Source organism: Pollicipes pollicipes, unplaced genomic scaffold (genome assembly GCF_011947565.3).
Source record: "Pollicipes pollicipes isolate AB1234 unplaced genomic scaffold, Ppol_2.1 Scaffold_7262;HRSCAF=8765_pilon_pilon_pilon, whole genome shotgun sequence".
Classification (NCBI taxonomy): domain Eukaryota; kingdom Metazoa; phylum Arthropoda; class Thecostraca; order Pollicipedomorpha; family Pollicipedidae; genus Pollicipes; species Pollicipes pollicipes.
Window position 1 is genome coordinate 5,854,083 of NW_023597055.1, and position 13,069 is coordinate 5,867,151.

The window sequence follows — 13,069 nt, forward strand, 5'->3', positions numbered from 1 at the left end:
CCGCGGGGCGCGCGACGCGTGCGCCGGAAGGGGCGAGGCGGTCTTCCGCCGGCCGGGCGGCGACCGGGTGCAGTGGCGGATCCAGGGGAGGGGCGGCGCCCCCCCGGCCGGAACTGTGGAAGGAGACACCGCCTCCTTCGGGCCACGGGAGAGCGAGGTTGGCAAGTCAGCCGCGCTCTCCCAAAACGGCGAGAGAACCAGGCGTTATCTTTTCGCAGGCTTCACTAACTCGACACTGACGATATACTGCTGCTATATGGCCCGAGCGGGTATATATATATATATATATATATATATATATATATATATATATATATATATATATATATATATATATATACACGAGGGGCTCGTGGGTGCCCCAGGCCCGCCGCCGCCGCCGCCGCCGCCGCCACAGCGCGGCGGACCCGGACGTCGCCGGCCTGCGTTGCGTCAGGTCCAGCGGCGGGCGCGCGCCGACGACACCGGCCAGCTCCGGCCGTCGATGCCGTATCCGCCCGATCGGCTGACGCCGGCCGCTCCGGCGGCGCGGCCGGGCCGGCCACCGGGCCGTCTGTCAGTCCGGTGAGCCCACCTGTGACGCGGCCCGCGCCCGCTGGCGGCGGCCGGTGCGCGGCGATGATCCGCACCGTCGCCCGCTCAGCACCGGCCTGATGAACGCCGAGGCGCCGCTGCGCTGCCAACACGCTGATCGCTTCCGAGTCGAGACGGGCCGCCGCCGCGGTGTCGGTCGCGGCCGCCAGCGCGACGGCGCCAGCTCCCGCTCTTTCGCCGCCAGCCCCCCCCCCCCCCCCCCTCCGGCGTCACTCGTCGCCCGCGAGGCGACGACCGCGGCCCGCGAGCTGTGAAAACATACCGCGGCCATGACCGCGTGACCGGTTAACGAGGCTCGCTGCTGCCCGGAGGCCCCACTGCCCGGCGCTTCCGGCCGCTCGGTGCCGCATCGCCATCTCCCCTGCATGCCATGAGTCCCGCCCTCCCGGCAGCGGTCCCACAGCCGCCCAGTAAACAAGCTCGATCCAGATGAGTAAGCACAGTGAGCATTTCCTGATCGGGACGGAGCAAATACACCCCACTTTCGCATGGCGGCCAGTCAGGTGCTGACGACCTCGGCCGGCGGCGACACAGCAGCCTCAGCCCGACGACGTGGGACTGGGGGAGTGGGGAGGGGAAGGGGGAGGCGCCTGACGCCCACACGCCTGCGAGGCCGCGATTCCCCAGCGGCTGCTGTGGGACCGCAGCCGTGCGCTACAAACGGTGCCGATCCGGGCCGTCGCCGCGCGCCCGGCTGCCGGCGCGGCCCACCTCAGGGGACTTGCGGCCACGGCGGCCGTGAGCCGTCAACGTCGAGAACCGGCCGCGCGTGCGACGGCCCGCCCGTGCACCCGGCCAGCCCGCCCACCTCCCGCGGCGGCATGCCACGACAAACCACACGAGCCCAACACGTGGCGCAGCAGCACCGATCTCACAGGCTCACGGGCGGCTCGGGCCGTGGCGCGTTTCCAGCGCCCGCGCCATTTGAGCGACGCTCCAACTACGCGCGTCTTCACCTAGAACGCACTGACGCCAATGGAAGCCATCTGCATGCTGTCCACTGTCTTCCTGCCTGCCGTCTTCGCGTCCGCTGATGGACCAGGCCAGCTCTCAAATAGCGACCGGATGTGCTCACGCCGTGCGGTGCAGCATACGCGCACCCAGCTCAGTTTGAAAACCCCACACGGCCAGTGACCAGGCCAGAGGTCACGGCACTGATGTCGCCACAGCCTCCGCCAGTGATCCAGCCGGTGACCACGGCCCACCTGGGTCGATGTCGCCACAGCCCCCGCCAGTGACCCGGCCGGTGACCACGGCCCACCTGGGTCGATGTCGCCACAGCCCTCCGCCAGTGACCCGGCCGGTGACCACGGCCCACCTGGGTCGATGTCGCCCCGGCCCGCGCCAGTGACCCGGCCGGTGACCACGGCCCACCTGGGTCGATGTCGCCACAGCCCCCGCCAGTGACCCGGCCGGTGACCACGACCCACCCGGGTCGATGTCGCCACAGGCCGGCCGGTCCCGCCGGGCGCCGCCCAAAATAGCCGGCCGCTCAAAAGCGTCTGCCGCGTGTGCCGTCGCTCGCGCCGAAAATAGCGGCGCTTTTAAGCTGGGGCCTTTGAGCTGGAGGTCAGGTGACCGGTGCTGGCGACGCCACTGGCGGGCGCCGACCTCATGGTGCTGGATGGCCTGGCCGACGTCGGCAACCGACGGCGGATGAGTCATTTCCGTGCTACACAGCTGACGAAGAGTGCAGCACTATTTCACGGTCAAACGCACGCGACCTCCACTCAAGACATTCATCCCGCGTCTCACAGCGCCCCATCCGGTCTGGCGCAATATGCAGCTGGAACGCGTGACGTCCGTTCAGTCCGTTGACGGCTGATCAGAGCGCGTGGCGCGTTCTCGCTGGACCAGATAACGGCCACTGGAATGACTGCTGCTTCCTTCAGCAGCCAGAATGGTAGTATTCTCTTACGTTAGAAGCCACCTGTGCATGCTCCCAGATCTGTGTTCGGTTCGGGTGGCCTATAAGTTGCCGATATTCTGCAGCCTACATCAGTCGTGAAAACGTCGAGTATGTCGAGCTGCAGCGATGGACGCGGACCAATGTGGATGGATGCGAACAATATGGACGGCTTTGGATGGATGCAAACACTATGGCTTTGAGGAACATCAAGATATCCCGTAATTACGAAAGTCGTATTGCATTTGGAGCTGTTTACTGATTGATTACGTCCAACACTACGAAATAATACATCACGCAGACTCGCAACAATCAAATTAACTTTTTACTGACTGGGATTGCAGCCTCAGAGCCCAAGCAAAAGTCGCAGCACTGCTTACATCACGCTGGGCCCCTACAATGGGGCTGCGGCCGTGCCGTTTACCCCGGAGACCCGCAGCGACAGCGGCTTATGCCGAGACCTGAGCTGAAACCGCTGAACTTCCCGCTTATCAGCGCCGATAGCTCAGTCCAGCCAGACCGCTGACAGCGCCGCCGCCCCCGATTGGCCCGCCATCTCGCCGCCGTCTGATTGGTCCGCGCCGCGATCGGTCCGTCGGCGGACGCCAGCTGTCGTCGCCCGAGCCGCGGTGGTCCAGATTGCACGGCTGTCTGGCTGCCCGCGGCGGGGCGTCACGCTCCACGGCGCGGCATCACCGGCCATTTCGTCACGTTATCTCCCGCACCGTCAAAACCGCTTGGCAGTCGCGGGAACGCCCCTCTCCCTCCTCCTCCTCCTCCTCCTGCGCCGTCTCCCGCAATGAAGCACAACGCCCCGTGCACGGCGCCCGTACATGTCGCCACCCCATCTGCCAGGTGCCTGCATTCGCCGCCGAAGGCGGCTCAGCGCGGGCGCGCATCCCGCCCCAGCACCGCACCACGGTGCGCCGACCCGGAGCCGTCGCCAAGGCCACCGGGCCGCCCTGCGTCACCGCCGCCGCCCGCTGCGTCGCGCCGGCCGCTCGGCGCGTCATGCAGTGCGTCACGCCGCCGAGGCTGACCTGCGCAAGGTGCCGTCCTACGCCAACACGGCGCCGAGGTGGCCGCCGCGCGCTGGGGAGGGGTGGGGGAGGGGGGGGGGGCCTGCGCCGGCGGTGCCGGCACGACCGGCGGGGAACGGGAGGGAGCGCCTCTGCCGCGAAGCACGGGACGGACAGGGATGACGGGACGCCTGGTCCGGCAGCGGCTGAGGCCGACGGAACCAGAGGGAGATCCATCCAAATCCGACTGTAACGCTTTCTTGGGCCCCACAGTACGACCTTTAAATGTTGTCGAGTGAAAGAAACGGCATGAGCTTATGCTCACAATGCAGCTGAGTGGGTGCGCCGCAGTTCACGGCCAGCAAGCTGAGCTTTCGAGAATGCAGTCCGCGGAACGCGAACGCGCCGGGAAAGAGCTGGGTGACCACGGCGAACGGGCGTGGCGCGCGGCGCCGGCACCCCACCGCCACGCGCACAGCATGCTCTTCCGTGTCGCGCTCTCGACGTCCGCGTCCTGGCCGCGCGGCCGGCGCGTCGGCCGCGCGGCCCGCCGCGACGCACCGCGGCCCGGCCGCGTCAGCTGCGAGATCAGCCAGCCGGCGCGCCACCCAAACACGGCCGCTCCGTCCGTCAAGGTCACTCGCCGCCCACTCCAGGCGCTCCCTAGCGGACCGCGCAGCGGCAATACAAACACACACGCCGGCCGCGGCGAGCGGGGGGCGGAGCTGCGACGCGACCGATGGCCGGCCGCCCGCCTTGGCGGTCCGATCGTCCGTGCAGGACACCGCGCGCCATCTATTCGTCCTTGCGTACACTGCAGCTGCGTCGGCGAGCCCGATAGATGTCGCTTCCCAGTCCTCACAAATAGTTCCGCAGCGGTGCAGCAACGCCCAAATTTTCCAGTGCTTTAGAGACACGATAAAGCTTTGCAACCCTGGACCACCCAAGTTGCAAGTACTTAACGGGCTTCACTAGCTCCAAACTCCACACCGACATTTCACCATTCGGATGTTGGCTCCGCGGCAGTGCCGACGGGGGCCGACCGGCTCCGTCGCCGCGTTATGACAAGCCTCGGAGCTTCCAAACGGCCCGACAGCGGCGCGACAGGCAAGACTGAGGGCAGCCGAAGCAGCGGAAGGCGCGCCCGTCTGGCCGTGGTCGACCCCTGGAACGGCCCGGTCCGCCCAGCGCTAGCCGGTCACGCTGACGCGGCCGGCGCCGGTCACACGGTCACACGCGCGGGCGCTGGCAGCCCCAGAGCCACAGCCGGTCTCTCTCTCTCTCTCTCTCTCTCTCTCTCTCTCTCTCTCTCTCTCTCTCTCTCTCTCTCTCTCTCTCTCTCTCTCTCTCTCTCTCTCTCTCTCTCTCTCTCTCCTCTCTCCTCTCTCCTTCTCCTCTCTCCTCTCTCCTCTCTCCTCTCTCCTCCTCCTCCCTCCTCTCCTCTCTCCTCTCTCCCTCTCTCCGTCTCCGCCCCTACTGATCCCCTCGCTCTCTCGTCTGTCTTTTTCCTGCTCCTTCCTGTTCTGTTCTGCACTCCCGTTCCCTGTCGTGCAGCCATGCTCATTTGCCGCTAGGTGGCGCCCATCGCCGCAGCCGCTTCTGCCGCTAGGGGGCGGCGCCCAACACGGCACGAGGCGCGTGGGTACCCAGCACCGCGTCGGACACGACGTGGCAGCGCCTCGGGGCAAATCGGCAGCAGACGCATGCAACAAACCCAGCGGCATTTCGCTGCATGCAGGGCCCATTTCGGCTCACGCAGGTAACCCCGCGTCCATCCGCGTTCATCACATCAGCCCGCATCCCACACACGCCACAGTTGGGCCACGCTTCCTGGCAATGCTGAGGCAGCAGCAGCGCCGGGAGGAGCCTCCCACCACGCCCTGACATCCGTACAGCACCCACCTGACCGGCTGGTTCAGCACCCACCTGACCGGCTGGTTCAGCACCCACGTGACCGGCTTGTTCACCACCCGCCTGACCACCTGGTTCAGCACCTACCTGACCGGCTGGCTCGCGACGGACTCAGCTCCGGCCACCGATACTCACCTGCCGACAGATAGACACGGTCAACACAGGGCATCGGTGAGAAGCGAGTGCGACTCGGCCAGACATCACGTGATTTACTAGGGCTCACATCTTGGGCGTTCGACATCACAGGGGACGGGCGGGGTTTCATAAGACAAACAAAACGGCACTGAGGGGTGGACGCGATGCACCGAGCAACACGATGACCCCTACGGCACGATGTCGATACGATGAACATGGCGTCGCCACGCCAGAATAACTCGGGACACCAGATGTGATTGCAGGACACACGCGTACCTTAACCGCGACAACCACACAGGTGGCATCAGCATACTCCTCGCAGCAGGACCCAGTGGCAAAGGGATAACAGCATGTACACACACATATACAACCCCCACTTCTCATACGGCCAGTTCTGCAACTAGTCGGGTACCACACCCTGGAGGTGAGCAAGCATTTCGGCTTCAGTTGCGGAGAGCCAGACGAGACCACGTCGATCACGATGGTACCTTGCAGCGGTTCACCGATGGCTCAGTGTTGTCGCCGCGCGTCTGTGAAACTGGAGGTGCGGGGTTCGATTCCCGGCGGCACCCGACACTCCCGTCAGGGGAGGAGACAGGCGACGCCACATGGACACAGATGCTGAGTGCACCATGAAGGCCCCAATAAAAAACAGGCCCATGCCAGGGGTGGCAGATCACTGTTTCCGGCCATCTGCGCGAAGCTGATGATGGTGATGATTTGGGCTTTTGGGCGGGCTAAACCGACTGCCGTCAGCACCGCTGGTGCCTCTTAATCAGCTCCCTACAACAGGCTTGTGTTGAGCGCAAAGTCTCCTCTCCACGAGCAAAATCACGAGCCTGCAAGGCGGAGTCCAGCCCTGGCCGTTATATCTATGGCACAGATAGGCAATTTAGCACACTGACACCACAGCTCCCAGTCAACAATTGAGCGCCTTCAACTGCTCGCACCGGTTCGCTTGCACAGCTTTCAATGGCTTGCTCTCCAGCTTTCGATGGAAAAACACCAGCCACCGGTGGACCTGCGCCCGCGGCGGCCTCGCCCGTTTAGGGGGCGGAGATGGCCAGTCACGCCCCCCACTTCACCGACCCGACCGAGCGTCCACAAACGTCCCGTCACCACAAACGCTACGGCGCTATCTCGACGGGGAGATAACGACAACGATAACGATAACGATAACGATAGCGATATCGGTGACGAGTAACGGTGACATGACCCGCCACTTCGTCGAAGTCACGGCACTAGAGCGCTGACAAGAATCACCGGAGGGCTGGGCCACCGGCTAATGATACACTCGCAAATTCAAACCAACCATGCGCCACGATGCCCTAATTAGCTGGCATTGCTCCCACAGCCAGGCCGGCAATCAACGCCGCCCGTCACGGGCGAGTATCCCAAGAGCCTACCTTCATAACTCTGGAAGCCGGAACTTTCCTCGGACAGGCGTGCGTCCACCGGGGCCTCCCCAGACAAACGTAGGCCCAACAGGGCCTCCGTGTACAAGCGTGCGTCCACCAGGGCCTCCCCACACAAGCGCACGTCCACCAGGGCCTCCCCGGACAAGCGTACGTCCACCAGGGCCTCCCTGGACACGCTTACGTCTACTAGGGCCTCCCCGGACAAATATTCGTCCACCAGGGCCTCTCCGGACAGACGTACATCCACCAGGGCCTCCCCGGACAAGTGCACGTCCACCAGGGCCTCCCAGGACAAGCGTACGTCCACCAGAGCCTTATCGGACAAGCGCACGTCCACCAGGGCCACCCCGGACAAGCGCACATCCACCAGGGCCTCCCAGACAAGCGTACGTCCACCAGGGCCTCCCCGGACAAGCGCACGTCCACCAAGACCACGCACAACACACAGACGACGGCATCCCCGCCGCGAAGCGAGTCTGCGCCGCGCTTCACCTCAGCAGCCACACCGGGGATGACCGCTGGAAAGCTTCCTTCAGCGGGAGTCGAACCCAGCGCTGCGTCGCGCCGGGTCAAGCAGGACGCAGCGTCCGCCGCCAGCCCAAACGAATCGTCGCGATCGAAGCTTCAGTGTAAACGCTGATACACTACAACGCCTCAATTCGGGTAGTGCTCAAACTAACACACTGCGAAGCGACCGCGACTCACAACCAGCTGAGCCTCTCACGAAAGGTCGCAACGATGGAAGCCCCACTTGTGGCCAACTGATTTCGCCGCCGCACAGCGTCGTACCGCAGAAAGGTCCGACACAGGTCAGCCGGCGCCGAAGAGCCGTCACGCGCCGTGACAGTCGCGCCGCCGCCGGCCGCTCGGCCCTCTCCGTCACCGATCCTCCGCTTCCGGACCGGCCCCCTCGCCGGTGACCGGGTGTCATCGCCAACGTGACGCCGTCAGCCCGGTGGATTTACGCCGGCAACGCCGAACTGGTGGAGGCCCAAGTCACGGGAGGTGCGAGTGACTGGAATACCCCGAGGTCATTGCGTAGTTGCAATGCGCAACCGGCACACCGACACAGGCGTGGCTAGGTCGCACAAACTATCATAATTGGCCAGTACCATAAGTGTTCTAATTAACAACGCCGCTTCCAACAACCAAACAAGGTCAAGCGACAACCCGCAGCGGCCCACATCAGCAGAAAGCGCCCGTGGCATCAGCGAATAATAACAATCGTGCAGCCCGCCAAACACGGCGGGAAACACGGGCCGATATCGGGCCACCGAATTGCCGTCATGACCAGACCAGCACCACTCAAGGTTGTAAAAGCAGCGCCAGCTTCCGTCCTTGAAGTCACGCCCACATCACGTGGCGGACGCCGCGAAGCCTTTCGCCGAGCCGCGGCACATTGCGCCCCGGCCGTGGAGACCAACGCACTGTTGGTCGCGCCAGCGGTGACCAGACTACTCCTGACATCCCACTGTTCCGAGATTGTCACACCTTTGTTCCCCGCAAAGATTCCATGTTGGACTACGACTGGTCACATCCGGCAGACGAGCGCGAGAGATGACCGGAGCCTGCAGGTCCCCCCATCGTCGCCGAACGTCAGAGGAGCCGCCGCCGGACCGGCGACACGGCCCGTCAGCACGGACACTCCACTGGCTGTCAGCAAGGACCCTCCACCGGCCATCACCACGGACACTTCACCGGTCCGTCAGCATGGACACTCCTCCGACCGTCGGTAAGTAGGCTAACAGCCGGGCGCGTTGTCGTGTTCAGACGCCGGTAATGTACACAGACGGCGGTAGACCGCGCGCCACCCGCCCCGGTGGCCGCCGCGGTGACGACCGCGCCGCACGGACGCCGCGGCGACGTACGCGCCGCACGGACGACGCGTCAAAGAGGACAGCCACGCCGGCAACCCACGCACGGAAAGCCAGGTGGCAATGTGCTGAGGTACACCAGTTCGTGACAGACGGGGGCACCGGGCCGCGCACCGTCGCCACAGCGCACTGCCCTGAGAGCAGTGCTGTCGGCAGTGCGGCACATTCGACTCTCTGCGCTCTGACGACGCCCACTTCAGCCTGGCGGCGATGTTCCGACAATGCGACCCGAGCCATCCTCGGTTGCCCATTGTCACTCCCCCCCCCCCCCCCCCACGGTCGCCCCGACCCGCCGCCACCGCGCGCACCTCCGTCTGCAGCCATTCCTCGGCCCATCACTTGAATGGCCTCCCCCTGTCCCCCTGTTTATAGCCAGGGGCTCGTCACCCACCCTATGCGAGCCCCCCGTCCGGCGCCGCTCGCCTGCCTCCCCCGCGCCCTCTCGGGTCCGCCGCCGCCGGGCATTTACGGCCGGCCGAAAGCCGGCCACCGCATCACGGACCTTGCCGGGGGCCGCGGCGCGGAATAAACACGCGCCGTGGCGGTCCCCGCAGAGAGGGACGCCGCCGCAGGCCGCGGCGGCGTCGCATTCAGGACAAGCGGCGGCGGCGAGCACGCAGTAGCTCCAGGGTGGTGTGCCTGGCCAGTGACAGCGAGGACGTGCGTTTGGGACCCGCCAACAGCTGTGATTCGGCTCCCTCCGATAGAGCACCGTAACAGACGGTGACGCTCATGGGCGCTAGTGTCAACCATCAGCTAATCGTAGGACAACAGTCTGCAGACTTGGCACACGTCTTCGCAGACACTGCGTCAAACAACAGCCGTCGGACGGCAAACAACCAGACGTCAGACACGAGACAACAGAGGTCATTCGTCAGACGGCAGTCAGACGTCAGACGCCTGTCACCGCCCGGCCCGAGCCGGTCCAGGCCAACACGACGGCTTTCACCGCGAGCCAAGGGGAAAAACCTCGCCGCACAGGCACCGCGCGTGGCCCCTCCGACAGCCTGCAGCCGCGGCCGCTCTGGGCCGGCGCCGACCGCTGAACGAGCTGGACCGGGTCCAGCAGCGGCGTCCGGACAGGTCCAGCAGGTGGCGTCTGGATCGGGTCCCAGCGCCACCGCTGGATAGACACTGCCAGGCGTCCCCGCACCACGCCGGCGGCGAGCTCGACGCCACAGGGAATCTGTAGCCTATGGCCAGGGCATCATGGCATGGCGTCGTCGGCTCGCTACCGACGATGCCGATTCAGAGGCTCGAGATGGATCGCCTCGGACGACGCCGTCACACACGCAGTCCGTCTACACGCTGGTGCGACTCCACCGCTCACCACACTCGCACACTCCACCGACTCCACACTCTCCACAGCGCGCCCGACCGGACACCCGCCACACGCACCGCGCACGCCCGCCGTCGCCGACGACAGCCGCCGCCGAGACCACTCACCGGCGCCGTCTCCCGCTGCCTGCCGCCAGCGCGCATCGTGGCCCGACGGCGCAGGGCGCCACATGAGGGCGCAGTGCGCGGAGCGGGCGCCCCGCCGACCCCGGGACCGGCCGTGCCTTCCCCTCCCCCTCCCCTCCCGCCACCTCCGGCCAGATGGGTCGGCCGATAGGGCGGCCGTCCCGCGCGCGGGCGGCGACAACAGGGCGGCGAAGTGTACCGCCACCGCCGCCGCCGCCGCCGCCGCGCTGGCCCCGGGCCGCAGATTAGACACCGCCGCGGTCCTCCTCCTACGCCAACGCCGCCGCCGCCACCGCCACCGCCGCCGACATCAGATTCCCCGATTGCGTTGCGGCAGAACTGCAACTGCGCCGCGGAGCGCTGCGCCCATGGCAGCGTGAAACGCCCAGGAGCAGCCGGCCAAAGGCCGCGAGCCGCCGACGCCAGGGCCGCGGGTCGAACACGCCGCGCTACGCTGTCGCGCTGGCGGGTCACCTTAGGTCGGCGCTCGCTTCCCAGCCGCCGCCGGCACCTCGCCCACCCAGCCAACGGCTCGCCGCGCCGCGCCAGCGCCGATGACCGGGTGCGGCTTCATGAGTGTATCGGCTACCGAGGCCACCTCGCGCTCGGTCGCACGAGCCCGCGGGCGGTGCCGCGGCCCCCAGTCCAGCCTGGACGCCCCTAGAGAACGTGCCGCGCCCGCGTTCCGAACGCTCTCTGGTCGCACCGGCCGAGACGCGCTGGTACTATCGAGCATCGGCTCAAAGATGTCCGGGCCGCGCCGGCCTTGCAGCATCAGACGGCTCAACAGGCCAACAATGGTTGCACCAGCACAATGACGAATGACGCAGTGTTGCAGAAAAGCCTGCAATCCACACAGATCGTTCAAAACAGATCGCACCAGCCACCGCTTATTATGAGACCCAAAAGTAATCCTGTTTCGAAACCAACTGGACCGACTCGTTTTTGTTGTGCTGGAGTCCATACTTCGAACCCGGCTACCCAACTACAGCACCAGCTCGCGGTTTCTCGCAGCCGCCCACTCATCAGAAGGCTGCCGCCTACCACAACACACCGAGTACCCAGCGTTGAACGCGCGGCACCCAGCCCCAAGCCTCACACCATAGGAGTCAACAACAGCTCTTCCCAGCCGTCCGATAACGGATATCGGCCGCTGGCCCGTTTCCACGGGTCGCGCACCGCGCGGGTGGACCCTGCGGCTGGGGTCGCCACGTGGCGCACGTGCCGCGGCCGCCCAGCTGACCGACTCTCACGTGACCGGCGGGCGGCGGCCCGTCGCGGCCTCCCGGCCGCACCGGGCCGGGCACGAAGGGCCGCCGCCGCCGCCGCCGCCGCCGCCGGCACGTGCCGATGCGATGCCTCCGATGCGGAAGATGATGAAATGGGCACGCGGAGGACGGACGGGAAGGACAGGCGCCTGCGCATTTCAGCGCACATGAATCCGGTCCGGATGACGAAGCCGGCCGCCAGCGCGAGCCGGGAGCCGCGCGAGCCGCTCGCGCTTGCACTGTGCTCCGAAGCTGATGGACAGGCTTCGCTATCATCCGGACAGCGGGTCCGTTCGGCCCGTGTGGTGTTCCGCGAATGTCTCGATATCGCTCGCACGAGAGACAACGAACATGCCCCGACTGACACGTGAGTCCTAGTCTGCATCAGAGTTAGGCGGTGTACGGCGACATGGTTTGTTACCTGAAGCCTGCTGCGCGCCTGGGTGGTCCTGGGGAAAGATGCTGGACTCGTAATCCAGCGGCACTGGGTACGAGTCCCAGAGCGGATGCATTGTTTGACCCGGCTGAAGTGGAGAGGTCAGCTGGCAACTGGCCACCGAGGGCAACCCAGGCTCGAGGCGGCCGTGCCACGGCACTGTGCGGCACGTGAAAACCCCTGGAAAACCTCTACCTGGCAAAAAGAGCGGGGGCAAAATGATCCGTTGAACTGGACGGCACGACTTGGGTGGTGGGTTCAGGGTACACGCAACAAGCTAAGTTTAGCGGGTACTCTGAACCCGAAGTCACCCATGCAGACCATTCGGAATAAATTTAAAAAAGCCTATTACGCCAAGAATTGGTGGGAAACCTGCCAACGTGGTCTGTGGCTTATAACCTGTTACGCCAAGAGTTGGTGGGGAAACAGACAAGCGTGTTTCCCAACATGTTCGCAACCCTCAATTATGTCGCACAGGCTATTCGATCGCTTTGCGAAAATCAGCGCCACGTCTCAAGCACGAAGTCGCGGCAGGGCATACCAGCCAGAGAATGCCTCATGCCATGCATTTGTCTGATGTAAGTGCTGACCGTGGCCGTTCGGCGTCACGTGACCTTTGCCCTGAAAGTTCACGCCGTCCTCACCCGACTTATCGCCGCACTTTCGTGCACTGTTGCTGCGTTACAGAGCACAGAAGTGCACCTACTGGAGGGGGGGGGGGGGGGGCGCAGGGGGGGCTCCTACCTGCGGTCTGCACGCCAGGCGAATAAATCCGCTTCAAAAGCATTGCACTTTTAAATGTAAGACTTCATGCCGCTGCGCGTTTCTTCAAGCAGCGCATCATTTCTAAAGCGGCGTAATTCCCTTCACAAAGGAAATTCTGGGCATTGCCCTTTACTGCACACTCGCTAACGCGGGAGCGCGAAATCTCGCCAAATCTGGGATTAGGTCTCCAGTAGCGGCTGCGTTCTCTCGGCGTCGCCGACGGATCTACAGGCCGCCACCACCGCCAGTCACAGTCTCTTCACGCATCGCACAGTCCAC